Source organism: Lissotriton vulgaris, unplaced genomic scaffold, assembly GCF_964263255.1.
Source record: "Lissotriton vulgaris unplaced genomic scaffold, aLisVul1.2 SCAFFOLD_1028, whole genome shotgun sequence".
In the NCBI taxonomy this organism is placed as follows: Eukaryota; Metazoa; Chordata; class Amphibia; order Caudata; family Salamandridae; genus Lissotriton; species Lissotriton vulgaris.
Window position 1 is genome coordinate 234,469 of NW_028245109.1, and position 17,797 is coordinate 252,265.

A 17,797-nucleotide genomic window follows, 5' to 3' on the forward strand; every position below is an offset into this window, starting at 1 on the left:
AGTGCACGGTAGCGTGTGGTTTCGACCACCACTGCGCAACGCGGACTGTAACCTCCTAGACCAATTTAGACAGTACTTAAAAGGGCGGATCTCTTTGGTGCTCTCCTAGAAGGGTACTGCACTCCAAACGAAAAGAGAAACAGCAACGCGTGGCAGTTAACCAACGCGCTCCGCTCTCTAAAGAACAAACAAACACGGCGAAGCGGAAAGCCCGCCCGTGTTTACCATGGCGCACACAGCAGTTCCGATCCTACCTGGATCGCGTGGGCACTTCAGGATCCAAACAGGCACAGACCCAGATAGCCAACGAGCGGCCGAACAGCGTCTCCAACCGGCTCCCGGAACCAACCAAGAATTACACGCAACAGGAAGCGTGTGGTGATTGTACAAATACTCCCCTTCACCGGGGAGTCTGGGAGTTGTAGTTCAAACTCCTGTTTCCGACTACTATGACCGTTAACCAAGCGCTGGCACCCACAAGTGTCCAGCAATGCAGGCGCAACCTGGAAATCCCTGACAGTATGTCCTCCCTCCTAGCGCCTTCTAGGGCCAGGCCGCCGAGGGAACCTACGGTGATATGAACGTACAGCCTCAGGAGCATGGATGTTCTGCACAGGATCCCAAGAATCATCCTCAGCCGAGTACCCTTTCTAGGAAACCAGATACCACAACACACCCCTCCGATATTTGGAGTTCTTGATACTCCTCACCATATACTCATAACCACCATCACATGATACAGGAGGAGGCGCACGCCTCCTGGCACCAAAAGCCGGTTTCAATAAGTTTCAATGAAACACTGGATGGATTCTGAGTGTACCAGGTAGTTTCAACTTGTATGCCACTGGATTGACCTGTTTTGTGATGACATAAGGACCAATGTTTCGGGGGTGAAAGATACTGCGCAGTTTGAATCGGATATTCCTGGTGGAAAGCCATACTTTATCCCCTACAGCATATGTAGGACCTGATCTCCGATGTTTGTCCTCTCCTTTTTTGTACTCAGCCTTAGCTTTCTGCTGATGAGCTCTGATCTTTTTGTGCACAAATGTATTTTACGTATGTGCCCCAAAACCGTAGGTTGATCAGCTACCCCTTGCGGAATGCTGATGGGAAGAATACGGGCATCGAAACCATAGGTGGCACAAAAGGGCGAGACCCCCAGTGAACTGTGCCAGGGGTTGTTGTACGCCACTTCGGCCATCCACAACAGGGAGACCCATGAGTCCTGAGCTTCAGCAGCATAGCATCTGAGGTATTTTTTCAGTATTAGCTTCAGTCTCTGTCTGCCCATCAGTCTGAGGGTGAAAGCTAGTGGAGAGAGAAGACTGAATCTGCATGGCCTTGCACCAAGCCTTCCAAAACCGGGCGATAAATTGTGGTCCCCTATCTGAGATTATCACCTCAGGTATCCCATGAAAACGAACAACATTGCTCAGCAGCAACTGTGCTGTTTGACTGGCGGTGGGGAGATTCACACATGGAATGAAATGTCCCATTTTAGTGAGACTATCAATTACCACCAGGATAGCTGTTTTGTCTTGATCTGGGGGTAATCCTGTAACAAAGTCAACACTGATGGTCTGCCAAGGCTTTTGTGGCGTGGGTAGAGGCATCAGCAGTCCCATCTTTTTTCCTGTCTCGTTCTTGGACCGGGCACACTCCTCACAAATTTTTACCCATGTAGTTACATCACCCATGATGGTTTCCCACCAGAAATGGCGTTGCAACAGCTGAACCGTCTTGTTCACTCCTGAGTGACCAGCCAATAAGGTATCATGACAACACTCGAAAGCCTTCTTCCTTAAGACTACGCTAGGTAGAAACAATTTGCCATCTTGAAAAGGTAACCCTTGCTTCAAGGTACGACCACTCCCATGAGTAGCCCACGTCACCCAAGCATCACGAGATCTTGCTTTGCGTATCACATCCAAGAAGGTGTTTGCCTGAACTATGCAAACCACTTTTCCTGGATCTACTATCGTCTCGTAGGATTTCTCACTAGAAACATCGCCAGTATGAGCCTGCCTGGACAGGGTATCGGCTTTCCTGTTCTCCACCCCAGGTCTATACGTGATAATGAAATCATATTCAGAAAAAAACAACATCCACCTCATCTGTCTTTGGGTGAGGTTCCTTGCTGTTTTCATGTACTGAAGATTTCTGTGATCTGAGAACACGGTGACAGGGAACGCCGCGCCCCACAGATGTTGGCGCCATTCCTGGAAAGCTTTCTTTATCGCTAACAGCTCTTTCTCGGCTATTGTATAGTTAGTCTCAGCTGGGCACAACTTTTTGGACATGTAAGCCACGGGATGTAATTGCCCCGTGGTCTGATTCCTTTGTGTCAGGATCGCCCCTATCGCTGTGTCTGAGGCATCCGCTTCCACTATGAACGGTAGTTCTGGTTTGGGATAGGCCAAGATCGGGGCGGTGGTAAAGGCTTATTTCAGAGTCATGAAAGCGGTATTCGCTTCTTGAGACCAGAGAAAAAAAACTCCCTTTCTGAGTAGCTTAGACAGAGGTGACGCTACCAAAGAAAATTGCAAAATGATCCTACAGTAATAGTTTGCAAAGCCCAAGAAGCTCTGGACCTCTTTTACACTAGAGGGGATCGGCCACTCTTGGACTGCTTTCACTTTTCTCTCGGACATTTGCAACCCAGTAGGACTCAAAATCACCCCCAGGAACTCCACCTCAGTCACACTGAATTCGCATTTACTCAGCTTACAATAGAGTTTGTTTTCCCCCAATCTCTGTAAGACCTGAGTAACATGGTGCCTGTGGTCCTCGGTTTTGTCTGAGTAAATGAGAATGTCGTCGATATAGACGACCACATATACGTCCACAAACTCCTTCAAGACATCGTTAAGAAAATACTGAAATGCCGCCGGGGCGTTGCACAACCCAAACGGCATAACAGTATATTCATTCAATCCGTAACGAGTCTTGAAGGCAGTTTTCCACTTGTTTCCTTCTTTAACACACACCAGATGGTACGCACCCCTTAAGTCCAAACGGGTGTATATCTGGGCATCCCTCACTTGATCTAATAGGACCGAAATGAGGGGCAAAGGATATCTGTTTCTTACTGTGTTTTTATTCAATACCCGATAGTCCACACAGGCCCTCAATTCTCCATTAGCTTTTTTGATAAAAAACAAAGGAGAGGCTGCTGGGGATCTAGAGGGCCTAATGAACACAATCTCAACATAGTGATCAAGGTATTTTTTTAGGTGCGCAGTCTCAGGCACCGACAGTGCGTAAACACGACATGACGGTAGTGTGGCTCCCTCCACCAGATCTATTCGACAATCATACACCCGGTGTGGGGGTAGTTGTTCTGCCTGGCTTTCGCTAAAGATGTCCTCGAAACACTGATATTCAGAGGGTAGGATAACCTTTTTTTCCGCTGCAGTAGCCACTACCACCGGAAGAAAAAAGGCAGCTGTTGGTTGTATCTGGGGATTGTTCAGATGTTTTTTGCATTCCTCCGACAAAAACCGGACTTCCTTTCTTTTTCCAATCGATCAAAGGGTTGTGATGGCTTAGCCAGGGCATTCCCAGAATGACCTCATATTGAGGGGCTTCTATAATGTTTAAGGTTAGTTCCTCTCTATGCCTTCCCTCTGGTCCCTCGAAAGATAACTCCACTATGTCGGTCTGCTCTGTAATGAGGCCAGATATCAGAGGTTTTCCATCCACTGCCAATACCTCCTTGGGGGTCTTACTAGTTACTTTGACTAGGGACAACGAGGTTACTAAACTGCTATCTATAAAGTTCCCTGTGGCCCCAGAGTCAATCATGACCTTGACCAGATGTATTCTCCGCTGACTCTCTAAACTCATCGGGAGAACAATATGTGTCTCAGTATCTTGCAAAGCCAGAACTATTAACGAAGGGATTTTCAAAGGTTGGGATTCCCTATGTGTTTCCTGGGGGTTCTCTATCACTGCCTCGGTTACCCCTACCAAGGAAACCGCTATCCTTTTGCTTTTGTTCCATCCCCCAGATGTCTTTGGTTTTGTGGGACACTCTTTAACGTAATGCCCTTTTTTCCCCAGCAATAAAGACATAACCCCAGGGCTCTACGACTTTCTTTTTCTTCCTTAGATAAGGGCGCTCTTACCGCTCCGATCTCCATGGGCTCTGAGCTAGAATCAGAGGAGGGCAAGGATCTCCGAGGGGCAGACTCGGATCCAACCGAAACCCTGTCCCACCTTCTTCTTTCCCCTCCTCTTTCGCTTTGTCGGCCATCTAATCGCAAAGTTAAGTTTATCATATCAGTGCAGGTAACAGGTTGAGGGTCTATCTGTGCTATGATGTCTTTTAGTCTATCTCTCAACCCTTGGTAGAAAAGCGACATTCTCTTTTCCTCTGGCCATGATGTCTCTGCCACCAATCTGTTAAAGTCCGTCAAGTATGACACTAAATCCCTCCTACCCTGCCTAAGGGTGAGCAGTTCTCTGTCAGCGCTGAAAGTGGTGGCGCGCCTATCGAAAGCCCTCTCAAATTCAGCACGGAAGGTGGTCCCATCTGATAGTATAGCATCATTATTCCTCACCAAGGGTACTGCCCAATTGGCGGCATCCCCGATCAGATATGAAATGGCAAAAGCCACCCTCGAGTGATGTTTTGGGAAAGAGTCCGGTTTGCAAGAGAAATGAAGCATGATCTGCGTTAAAAACTCCTGTGTCTTAGCTGGATCGCCAGAATAACGCTCTGGACTAGCCAAAGGAATGGGTGGGGGGATGGTGACCTGCACCTGCGAAGAGGATGCATCAAAAGAGTTATGGCTCAGTCTTTCTACCTTATCCCTTAATGTAGCTGCTTCAGTCTTGGATGCAGCTAACTCTTGCTGCACCAACACCAAGGCTTGGAGCACATCTTCCAAAGTAGCCATTATAAACACAACCAAATCGGGTAGAGCTAAATTTGTGGGCGTGTAATTCTGTCAAGATCTGCTCCACGGAATCCGATTGATGCTTATAAGGGTCCACCTCCAAACGTCACAAGCCCTCTTGTATAAACACACAGAGGCCTTGAGCCATTAGGCGAGGGATAACAGAACAGGGAAGGGAAGGGAGGGGTCAGCTGGGAAAGGGATATACCTGTAACGACAAGAACATATACTTAGTACCACTCAAGTGACAACAGTCTACTCTCATTAATTCTCACTAAAAATGAACCCTAAGTACCTTATGGGTTGAAAGAAACCAGCCTTGGCAAAAACACCTCAATCACCTCTTGACATTCAATGAAACCTATAGGAACACAAACATAGGTCAAAGAATAGTTACACCTTCTAGGACACATAGACCACCTGATTCGTCCCCTGCATCCAACATACCATGACAAAATACAAGAGGGTTGAATAACTGGATTCTGGTAAATATACAGCTCCTGGCTGAGTTAGAACAAGAAAACAAAGATCCTCAGGTATTCTGGAATAATGTCAAGTTCCTTATTTGCAGAAACGGTAGTGCGTGGGACGCAAGAACCACATCACTCCGCTCTACTAGTCATAAGGGTAATAATCAATACACAGCGAAGTTCCCAGCAGTAGTCAACACAAATCAACGTATTCACTGTTTCGAGTAGCGAGTAAACCTCCTCGCTTCTGGAAGTCAAGAAACAGTGTAAGGCATGACGCTTTCAGTGCACGGTAGCGTGTGGTTTCGACCACCACTGCGCTCTGCGGACTGTAACCTCCTAGACCGATTTAGGCAGTATTTAAAAGGGCGGATCCCTTTGTTGCTCTGCTCGAAGGGTACTGCACTCCAAACGAAGAGAGAAACGGCAACGCGTGGCAGTTAACCACCGCGCTCCGCTCTCTAAAGAACAAACAAACAAGGCGAAGCGGAAAGCCCGCCCGTGTTTACCATGGCGCACACAGCAGTTCCGATCCTACCTGGATCGCGTGGGTACTTCAGGATCCAAACAGGCACAGACCCAGATTTGCCGACGAGCGGCCGAACGGCGTCTCCAACCGGCTCCCGGAACCAACCAAGAATTACACGCAACAGGAAGCGTGTGGTGATTGTACAAATACTCCCCTTCACCGGGGAGTCTGGGAATTGTAGTTCAAACTCCCGTTTCCGACTACTATGACCGTTAACCAAGCGCTGGCACCCACGAGTGTCCAGCAATGCAGGCGCAACCTGGAAATCCCTGACACCTATCTCCAGAGTCTCTCCAGTGGACGACATCAATACCTATCTGGATGTCCTGCAGAGAGGAGCGAAGAAATTAACAAGTGACGACCACAGTAATTTTTGAGACATTGCACCAAAAATCTTCTTCCCGTCCGTTACTTCCTTTAGTCCCAGGAATCATGGAACCAGTCAAGAACATTTTCCTCACCCCTGCAACCATCAGAGCAGTGCCGGCTCGTATACAAAAGAAATACAAGCCTGCTGATTCGGACCCAGTCTTTGTCAAATCTGATCCACCAACGGATTCAGTGATTGTGGCAGCGGCTCGAAAGACCCATGCAGTCGCTCCTTCATCTTCTGTCCCACCAGATAAGGACAGTAAGACACAGGGCTCATGGGGGTCGCAAAGTTTGTAATGCTGCCGCTTCTGCCCTGAAGGTATCCAGTGCGTCCGCGCTGCTGGGAAGGTATGACAGAGCCTTATGGGACTCGATGGAGCGCTTCAAAGCCAAGCTCCCGAAGGAAGACCAAAAGGACTTTGAAGAAACACTGACGGAAGGCAGTCTGGTGGCAAACCAAATGATAAGCACCGCAACGGACGGTGCAGTGTTGGCGGAGCACTCTTATTCGCATGGAGTTTGCGCCAGAAGGTCTTCTTGGTTGCGCTTAACAGGCCTTAAACCGGATGCTCAAGAACGCATCTTGAATCTTCCTTTCTCTGGGTCCTCGCTCTTCGGGGAACACCCAGATGAGGAGATGAACCGGATGAAAACCGAACTGGACACGGTAAAAGCAGTCGGTTTGGAGAAGAAGAAAGAATTCAAACAACGCTTCAAATCCAACAAGGGCAGAGGGGCTCAACAGAGGGTTCAAACCCCTCAGTGGTCCCAGAACAAAAATCAGGGGAAAACCCACTTTCGAGGAGGCAAATCCAACAGGGGTAGAGGAGGTCATCAGCAGTCCTCGTCCACAACAAGAGGAGGGAAAGCTTGAGCAGTGGCTTCCTCTAGTGCCATTACCCACTCCAGTGGGAGGAAGTGCTTCGCAACATCTGGCAGAGTGGGTCAGCATCACAAAAGATCGTTGGGTGCTGAATATACTGCGCAATGGATATGCGCTACGTTTCCGTGCGATCCCAAAGTCCATACCTCCGAAAAAGTCTTGCCCTTACCAACTAAACCTTCTCCAAAGAGAGGTCAAGTCTCTTCTTCAAAAAAGAGCCATCAAGGAGGTGCCTCCCTCTCAAAGGGGAAAAGGAGTCTACTCCAGATACTTTCTTGTCCCCAAAAAAGATCAGGAGGACAAGTTCAGACCCATCTTGGACCTTCGCCTTCTGAACAAGGTGGTGGTCAAAGAAAAGTTCCGCATGTTGGCTCTTCACCATATATGTCCACATCTTCAAGTAGGGGATTGGATGTGTTCGGTGGATTTGCAAGATGCGTACTTTCATATTCCAATCGCCCTTCGCCATCGGAAGTACTTGAGATTCATGGTAGGAAGCAAGCACTACCAGTACAATGTGCTGGCCTTCGGACTCAAGTCAGCACCACGAGTCTTCACCAAATGGATGGCAGTGGTTGCAGCTTATCTACACAAGAAGGGACTCTTCGTCTATCCATACCTGGATGACTGGCTCCTAAAAGGCTCATCTCCCCGACAGGTACTCAGCGACTTTCAACTGTGCCTACAGCAGCTACACAAACTAGGCCTCCATGTGAACATGGAGAAGTCTGTCCAACAACCAACCCAGAGCATCCACTACCTGGGGGCAGATCTGGACACAAGTTTGGGAAAAGCGTTTCCTTTGGAGGAGAGACTATCATCTATGAAGCAGAAGTGCAGAACTCTCCTCCAGTCTTGGATTCCAACAGTCAAACAGGTAGCTTCCCTGCTGGACTCCATGGCATCCTGCATTTTTCTGATACCAAACGCCAGACTGAGAATGCGGCCTCTGCAGCAGGCTCTAGAGGACCAGTGGGACCAAGCGACAGGGAATTGGGAGGATCGGATCAGTCTGTCCCAGGCAGCGAGGACTTCCATCCTGTGGTGGACTCGCCCGCAGAATGTGTTGCTGGGTGTGCCTTTTCACCAACCTCTTCCGACACTGTACGTGGTCACAGACGCTTCTCTAGAGGGCTGGGGAGCACACATGGGGTGCCTTCAAATTCAAGGTCGGTGGTCAACTCCGCACCAAACCTACCACATCAACATGCTGGAGCTTCGGGCAGTTCATCTGGCTCTCAAGGCTTTTCTTCCAGCTATAAACACCGACTCAGTCCTAGTTCAGACAGACAATACCACCACCATGTTCTATCTGAACAAACAAGGAGGCACACGATCTCGCCCTCTCTACCTGGAGGCTCAGGCGATCTGGCACTGGCTTCTGCCTCGGGGCCTATCAGTAGTGGCAGTACACCTTCCAGGCAAATTAAACACCAAGGCAGACGCACTCAGCAGGCACTTCGAAAATCAGCCAGACTGGGTGCTAAACGATGAAGTGGTAGAAGAGCTTTTTCGTTGTTGGGGTCGTCCAACCATAGACTTGTTTGCAGATGACGAAAACGCAAAATGCCACGCCTTCGCCTCCAGATTCCACCGACCAGGGACGCAGGGGAATGCTCTCCTGATGGATTGGTCCGGAACATTTGCTTATGTGTTTCCGCCCCTGGCTCTGATTCTGAAGGTAGTGTCCAAGCTCCTCAGGTCGGACATGGAGATGATCTTGATAGCTCCGGATTGACCACGGCAGTGGTGGTACCCGGACCTTCTGCATCTGTCTGCGTGTCCACACAGACGACTTCCTTGCAGACCGGACCTGCTGAGCAAGATGAACTGGAGGATGCTGCATCCCAACCTCCCATCACTGAACCGGACAGCATGGCTCCTGAGGTCCTGCAATATGGGCACCTGAACCTGCCTCCTGAATGTATGCACATTTTAAGAGAGGCTAAGAGGCCTTCCACGAGAGCGTCTTATGCGTTCAAGTGGAAAAGGTTTTACATATGGTGTAGGGATCGTCACCTAGATCCTACTAAAGGGTAGGGGGAGGTAATCCTTCCATACCTCCTTTCCTTGGCAACTTCTGGGTTGAAATATGCTTCCATTAGAGTGCATCTGTCAGCCATAGTAGCGTACAGAAAATCACCTAACCAGATTTCTTTCTTTCAGGTTCCGGTGGTCAAGGATTTCCTACAGGGGTTGAAAAAAGTCTATCCCCCTGTGCAAAATCCTTCTCCTCCTTGGGAATTGAACCTGGTTCTATCCAGGTTAATGTCACCTCCTTTCGAACCCATCCACAAGGCCTCTTTGCAACATCTCTCTTGGAAAGCAGCCTTTTTAGTGGCGATTACGTCAGCGCGCAGAGTAAGTGAGATACAAGCGCTCTGTACAAAGGAACCATATACTGTTTTCCACCACAATAGAGTAGTACTGAGAGCTCATACATCCTTCTTACCTAAGGTGGTTTCTGATTTTCATATAAATCAGTCCATTTCCCTCCCTTAGTTTTTTCCAAATCCTACGACCCCAGCCGAGCGGTCACTGCACTCCTTGGATCTTGAGAGTGCTCAAGTTCTATTTGGAAAAGACCAAGGGGTTCAGGAAGACTGATCAACTGTTTGTGAACTATGGTTCAATGAGAACGGGCTTTCCAGCGGCCAAGAGATCCATCTCCAGATGGATTGTCTCCTGCATTAAATTGGCCTATCAGCTTGCAGGCAAACCTTTATTGAGGTCACCCAAAGCGCATTCTACTAGAGGGAAAGCGGCCACAGTAGCTTTCTTACATGACATTCCTCTGTCACAGATATGCAAAGCTGCAACCTGGAAATCAGTTCATACCTTTACGAGGCATTACTGTCTAGAATCTGATTCCAGGGCCGATACTCAAGTAGGGCAAGCCTCCTTGAGGAATCTGTTTGGGTAGCCTATGGCCTGCTCAGGCTTGTTGATGAGATTACTGTCTTGTTATTCCTTTGACCGCAGGGATGAGGTGAGGCTAACTATTCTATTCTAATGCTTATGACTATTGATGAGGATCCCCTGGAAGAGAAGGATCAGTTACTTACCTGTAATCCTAGTTCTCTTCCAGGGGTATCCTCATCAAAGTCATAAGCAACCCTCCCGCCTCCCCGGGCAAAGGACATTCGTTAATGAGGAGATATTGTTAACCTGTTTGTTACTTGGTTTTTTTCAGTCTCCGAAAAGAATAACTGACCCAACTGTCACCCCTGAGGCATGATGGGATACTGGGGGTCATGAGTGCCTTAAAGGCACGGTGTCAGTTTTTTATTACATGCAGCTACAGGTAAGATTTTCAGTCTTTTTAGACTGTGTGTTTGCAATGCAACCTGGGAGCTTTCTATGCTTTCAGTGAGTTATAAGAATTTCTACTGCTTTCTAAGCATTAAAACAGTTTCTAAACAATCTTTGGTGTTGTTTCGCATGTTTCTAATGCAGATATTCATGTATGGTGGAAATTCTTTACAGCAGAATTCAGCTATACTGTTAATTTGGCTGCAATTGCTAATATATATATATATATTTATATATATATATATATATATATATATATATATATATATATAGAGTATATATATGTGCGGCACATATAATATATTGTTCTCGGGGTCCCGTGCATGGGCGGGAATATTCTAATGCTTCTAACTTTGATGAGGATACCCCTGGAAGAGAACTAGGATTACAGGTAAGTAACTAATCCTTCTTGATATTATCCAGTCTAACGTAGCTCCTTTCAAGTGAGTTGGCTGTGTGCTTGCTTGGGTGAGGTTTAGCTCTGCTAAAAAGTCTGTGAGAGAGTTGACCTGTTTGTCATTGCAGCCGTCCCAGTGTAAATTAAAATCACCTAGGAATATTTTATTGGCGTCAGTGTTGGAGTTAGCCATTATGATCTCCATTAACTGGTCTATGAATGTAGCGTTATTGCCTGGTGGGTGGTAAAGCGTATGCAGGTAGCATCTTTGGTTGTCTGCTGATCTTATATTGAGACCTAGATATTCACGTGATTCCAGTGGGTCGGATTGTATTTGGTTGACCTCTAAATCCGATCGGTGAATGCAGGCAATACCACCTCCTGTCTTTTTTAGTCTATATAGTCTCACAATGTTATACTAAGGGGGTAATAGGAGATCCATGACTGGAGACGAGGATTCTGAAAGCCATGTTTCTGTAAGGATTGTTGTAGGAGAGGAGGGTCTGCTTTCCTATGGTCACCCCAGATTTTTGCTTTTTGCTTCACTGGTTTTCGACATAATGTGGCTGTGGGCCTGCTAATCAGACCCACAGCCTGCTGTTCTCTCTCTAAATTCACATCCATGTACTTTAGGTACATACCCAATTGGACATTGGGTCACCTTATCAGCCCCTGTACAGTGTACTATAGGTACCCAGGGCATAGGTGTATCCAAGGCCTACCAGGGGCTGCAGCATATCTTTTGCCACCCCTGGCTGGCTATCCAAACTGACACAACTGGCTGATCACTCAGCTGGGGCAAGGTCGTGTAATCACCCCTTGCTTAGATATAGTATACCTATATCTAACCCTTTATCTGGACACATATATACCTATAAGTCACTCCTATGGCAGGCCTTAACAATCCTGGAGGCAGAGTGCTTGGTTTTATGTGAGATGGTGTTCTAGCATGAGCTGAGCCTGTCTGCAGCTGTCGGGACCAACTCCCTTAGCTGTTCCGGGATATTGCCATACCATATACTCTTAAGTGCATTATAATCCTCGCAGCTATTTGTTAACTTTGGTTTGGCTTTATTAAAACATGTCGTGTAAGGTGTCATACGCTTTGGAATACTACACCCTCGCCAGTCCTGGCGAAGGGGGTAGCATTCAACCCTTCTAGACGGAGAAGACATGTTACTTTGCTTAAAAGCGGTTAAATCTAACCAAAGCCCCAGCATCACAAAATGGATGCTGCTGCCACAGACACAAGTCTGGCTTCCTGCTGCTGACCGAAACTCCGGCAGGGGAGGCCTTGACAAATGGTATCCTGTCACAGGGAGGTGTTACACCACCCCAGACAGGAGATAGTGGATTGTAGCAGGGAGGGTTGAATGAAACTAGACACTGCCTAGGGAGCACAAGGCTTCCCATGCATAGTCCAGTTCAAACCGGTGCTGGGACACTCCAGTCCCAGCTCTGGCGCGAAACTGGACAAAGGGAAAGGGGTGTAACCAGCCCCTTTCTGGGTACCACCCATAGGAGGGACCTAGCAGGTAATCCAGCCCCTTGATTTGGAATAAAGGTAGGAGCTTTACCCCAGAGCATTAAATTATCCTGAACTAAACTTTGATACAGAACTCTGTACCCTTTGACATCCCACTCGACATGGAAGACTGAAGAATCTCCCTTGTGGTCAAGGAGTGACCACCCTGTGCAAACAGGCACCATCCAGCGCCCAACGGTTTGCTTTGTTGAAGTTCCCGCCAGAACTCGAGCGACAGAGATCGACAAGACCCAGCTTTCCTGACTTCTAACAGCCCGATCCACAGTCCCAGCAAATCTGAGACCCGTGGACGTGACGTGAAGCGTGGAGCCGGCCATCTTGAAAAGACTGTGAAGTGCTGACCGTGCAGCTTCCGAGGCACCCTCGAAGCTGTGCATTGGGGTTTGAGAAGCCCCAGCCCAGAGCAGCTTGTGCATCGAAGATCTCCCCTCCACACTCATCGAGTGCTGCGTGGGGCCCTTTTGCATTTTCCTGCTCAACGCTTTGGTCCGGTCGCTTGCCTGTTGGCTACTGGCCCCAGAACTGACTAACCTAGAAATTTACACTGTTAGTCTGGTTGCTCCAGACTGGCCCTCGCTTCGCTGAAAAGGAGCCACCGCTCTGACCTTGCTGGTCCGAGTGAGAAGCGATCTTCAAATCCTGCGTGGGTTGCATTTGCCAAGGCCTGTTAACTCCGATCCGGAAGCCGACACCGCCGACAGCGAGAGCCTTTGTGGGACAGCTCGTGCTCCACTCCTGGTCATCGTCGATGCCCTAGAGTCCACGTGGCAGCGGAGACAAGCTTCACGACAACCACCTGATTGCGCCCGACATCACCTGGTTCCTTCCTGGTTCCATCCGGGTCACTGGCTAGTGACCCAGACTCTGTCCCCTCTGCTTTCAGGTACTCTACATCTTCGATCCACCCTTGGATCCAACCGGACTCTTCTCTCCTGGCCGCCTGCAGCATCTTCATCTCCAGGCTCCATAGATCTCCACGACGAAACCCGACACACTTTGGCACCTATGCACCCGCTTCCTGTGGGTGAGGTAACAATCAAACACCGGTGCTCCTGTAGTGGTTTACACCGCTAGAGTCTCAGTTTAAAGTGGGGTAATTCTATTCCAGTCGGAAGACTTCCAAAACAGTAACTCTTTAACTTTTACGCGCCATTGACTTTGCATTGGTGCATGCGTGTGCTTTAGGCACTCCACCCGTGTCCCGCGGGCCTCTCCCGACTTCATCACTGCTAGTCCCGAGTAGTCCCAGCGATTCACAATGCCCTAGGCCTTACCATTGTTCGAGAGGTGGTACTTATACCACTATTTTAGTATATGGTTTGAGTGGCCTCCGGGCCTATCCAAAATTGTGCAACTTTTGAATGTTTAACTGTGCTTTTTTTAAACGCTTGTGCCTCTGCACTTACAAAGAGTACAAAGGATTATTCTAGTAATCAATACATATATTTTTATAATATATAACTTGGTGTCCTTTTATTTGATATTACAGGATTGCATATGGTAAAACAGCTGGCTTCACATGCCCTCTTGAGTTTAGCCTAAGACTGCTTAGTCCATGCTACCCCTAGGATAGCTTGTCTCTAAGGTTGACTTTACAACCACCACCATAAGGGATTGTTTGGACTGATACAGGGTGCCCACAGAACTGTGGACATCATACATCAGGCCAACTTCTCACATTGGTGTGCAGCGGTTGGGATTTGAGCTTGCTCTTGTTCTACCATTGCAATCTTTATATCATTTGAAAGATCACATTAAGTACTATAGGTACATATAAATCAAAAGCTTAGCATACTTAAGTTCTACTGAACTTAGTAGTTGTAGACTAAAGGGAGTAGCACACCCTGACTACAACTCACTAGCAAGGTTCCAGTAGGAAAACACTTAGTGTAGGTAAGTGCACCACTTACAACTCACTAGTCATGCCTGGAACAGGTGAAGCATCAAGCTCTCTACCTGTGGGTGACCCTCCAAAGGCACCATCCAGTTATGAAAAACTCAGCCACAAGGACTTGAGTGCCCTATGCACTTCAAGGGGGCTGAAACGGGGTCACAACCCCACCATCCCTAGCCTCATAGCAATCTTAGAGAAAGCTGATCTTCAGAAGGAACCTGCTACAGGTTCTTCAAGTAAGGTAGGAGAGGGAAGCCCCCCTGATAACATTGATGTCCCAGACGTTGAACTGAAGAGGTAGACGTGGATGAGGATGGAGATGAGTCAGATGTCCAAGGGGGGGGATGACCAAGTTCAAGTCAGAGTACTGAAGCAGGCCAACTTAAGCCTACATGGGAAAGGAGAAGGTGCCCACCTTTCCAGGCCCAACAGTAGACTTAACCCTGGCAATAGAAGGGTTAGATCTCCCTCCAGGGACTCTAATCATTCTAATGCCTCAAGGGGATCTCAAAGGGGAATGACTTCCCCCCCAGAGAAGAGAACATGAGGCTAGGATGAGAGCTGTCCAACTCCAGATAGAGAAGGAAGAGGTAGCCCTGGCCCAAGCTAAACTTGCTTTAGCAAGGGAGCAACAATTAAGTGGATTAGATTCCACTGGTGGCAGCAACATTATCCCTAGAGATAAAGACAGGTCCTATGATCATAGAAACCTGAGCAAGATTGTGCCCCCCCTACAGAGATGGGGATGACATCCACAAGTGGATAACTGCTCTTGAGAGAGCCTGCATGGTACAGCAGGTTCCTCGAGACCAGTGGGCTGCAATCTTATGGCTCTCCGTTTCTGAGAAAGGGAGAGATAAGCTCCTCACTGTTAGACTTGAGGATGCTAAAAACTACACTTTCCTGAAGAGTGCTCTTATTGATGGGTTTTGCCTAACCACTGAGCAAAACAGGTTTTTGTTCAGAGATACCCAAAAAGCTCAGACTCAGGACTGGACTGACTTTGTTGATTGTGCCACTAAGGCATTGGAAGGTTGTTTGCTGGGAAGTAAAGTTTCAGACTATACAGGGTTGTACAATCTTATAATGAGAGAACAGATCCTTAATAATTGCCAGAACCAGTTGTTGCGTCAACACCTGATTGACTCAGATCTGACCTCGCCCCAAGAATTGGGAAACAAGGCAGACAAATGGGTCAGAACCAGGGTTAAGCAGAAACCCCAGAACCAAGGTGGTGATCAGAAGAAGGCAGACCAGAAGGGTGGAGATAAGAAAGAAAAAGACCAGAAATCTTCTTCAGGCCCCCAAAATAATTCTAATAAGGAGGGTGGTTCCTAGAATGGAAACAAGAAGAAGAAGAATGATGGCCCAAAGAAACCTTGGTGCAATACCTGTAAATCAGTTTCACACTGGAGTAGTGAATGCACTAAGAAAAATCCAGTCCCTACCACTGCAGCCCCTAAGGCACCTGCACCCCCTAGTACAGTCAGCAGTGGTGGTACACAACCAAAGGGTATAGTAGGGTTAACCCTGGGTACTGAGATGGAGTCTGGCCTAGTCAGAATCCCTACTCAGGCAGTACTGCTCTATGATGTGGACATAGCAATGACCACTACTATGAGTCCCAATACTTTGGGCAAGTATAGGCAGACACCTTTGATCAATGAGAAACTGTCTCAGGCCTACAGGGACACATGTGCCAGTGTCACTATGGTGACACCTAACTTTGTGGACCCTGGACAAATTGTACTAGGTGAGAATTACCTAGTGACCAACGCTAGCAATGCCACTACTACACATAGTGTGGCTGTTGTTAACCTCTCCTGGGGAGGGGTAAATGGCCTCAAGAAAGTTGTTGTGAGTGCAGACCTCCCAGTTGACTGTCTTTTGGGCAATGATCTAGAGAATTCTTTATGGTCAGAAGTGGAGTACAGGACCCATGCAGAGATGCTAGGTATTTCAGCACATGTCCTTGCTGTAACCAGGTCCCAGGCCAAGAAGTGCCTACCTGAACATGTGGTGGATCTTGAAACTATAGACCAACCACAACCCAAGAGGAAGAGCAAAAGGGTTAAGGCAGTGCCTTCCCACTTGCCCCAGATTGTGGATCAGTCCTCACAGGAGGCGGATTCTGTGATCCAAGAGGAGACTGTCCCAGAAGAGCTTGAACCTGTTCAGGTTGAGTTTCTGGGGGCAGGGTGACCCTCAAGGGCAGATCTGGGGCAGGCTCAGTTAACTTGCCCTTCTCTTAAACCCCTCAGACAGCAGACTGCTGCTGAGGCTGCTGGGAATGCTCAAGGTACCCATAGAGTGTATTGGGATGATGGGCTCCTTTATTCAGAGGCTAGAGACCCCAAGCCTGGTGCTACCAGGAGGTTGGTTATACCTCTGCAATTTAGGGGCTTCCTTCTCACCTTGGCCCATGAAATTCCCCTAGCAGGACACGTAGGCCAGAACAAGACTTAGGAAAGACTTGTCCCTCACTTTCATTGACCTCACATGTCAGAGAACACCAAGGAGTTTTGTCGCTCCTGTGACACCTGCCAAGCCAGTGGCAAATCAGGTGGCACCACAAAGGCCCCCCTGATATCACTACCTGTGGTGGGGGTTCCCTTTGAAAGAGTTGGGATTGACATTGTTGGACCAATGGATCCCCAAACAGCATCTGGGCACAGGTTTATCCTGGTGGTAGTGGATCATGTCACCAGGTACACAGAGGCAATTCCCCTGAGGACCACAACAGCACCTGTTGTGGCAAGGGCCCTACTTGGAGTATTCTCCAGAGTGGGCTTTCCAAAGGAGGTACTTTCAGACAGAGGTATCAACTTCATGTCTGGATATTTGAAAGCAATGTGGAAAGAGTGTGGAGTGAACTATACGTTTACCACACCCTACCATCCAGAGTGCAATGGGCTTGTTGAAAGGTTCAACAAGACCCTAAAGGGAATGATAAAAGGGTTACCTGAAAAGCTCAGGTGAAGATGGGACATCCTTTTACCCTGCCTATTCTTTGCTTACAGAGATGTCCCACAGAAGGGGGTTGGCTACAGCCCTTTTGAACTTTTGTTTGGCCACCCTGTAAGGGGTCCATTGTGTCTTGTGAAGGAAGGATGGGAGTTACCTCTCAAAAAGCCTAAACTTGATGTTGTGGACTGTGTACTTGGTCTCCGCTCCAGGATGGCTGAATACATGGAGAAGGCAACCAAAAACCTGGAGGCCAGCCAAGAATTACAGAAAGCTTGGCATGACCAAAAGGCTGTCCTGACTGAGTACCAGCCAGGGCAGAAGGTATGGGTGTTGGAGCCAGTGGCCCCAGCAGCTCTCCAAGACAAATGGTCTGGACCCCACACCATACTGGAGAAAAAGGGAGAGGTCACCTACTTGGTGGACCTTGACACCCCTAGGAGCCCCCACAGGGTGCTCCATGTAAACCGATTAAAACCATATGTGGACAGGGCAGACATGGGTTTACTCATGGTTACAGATGGGG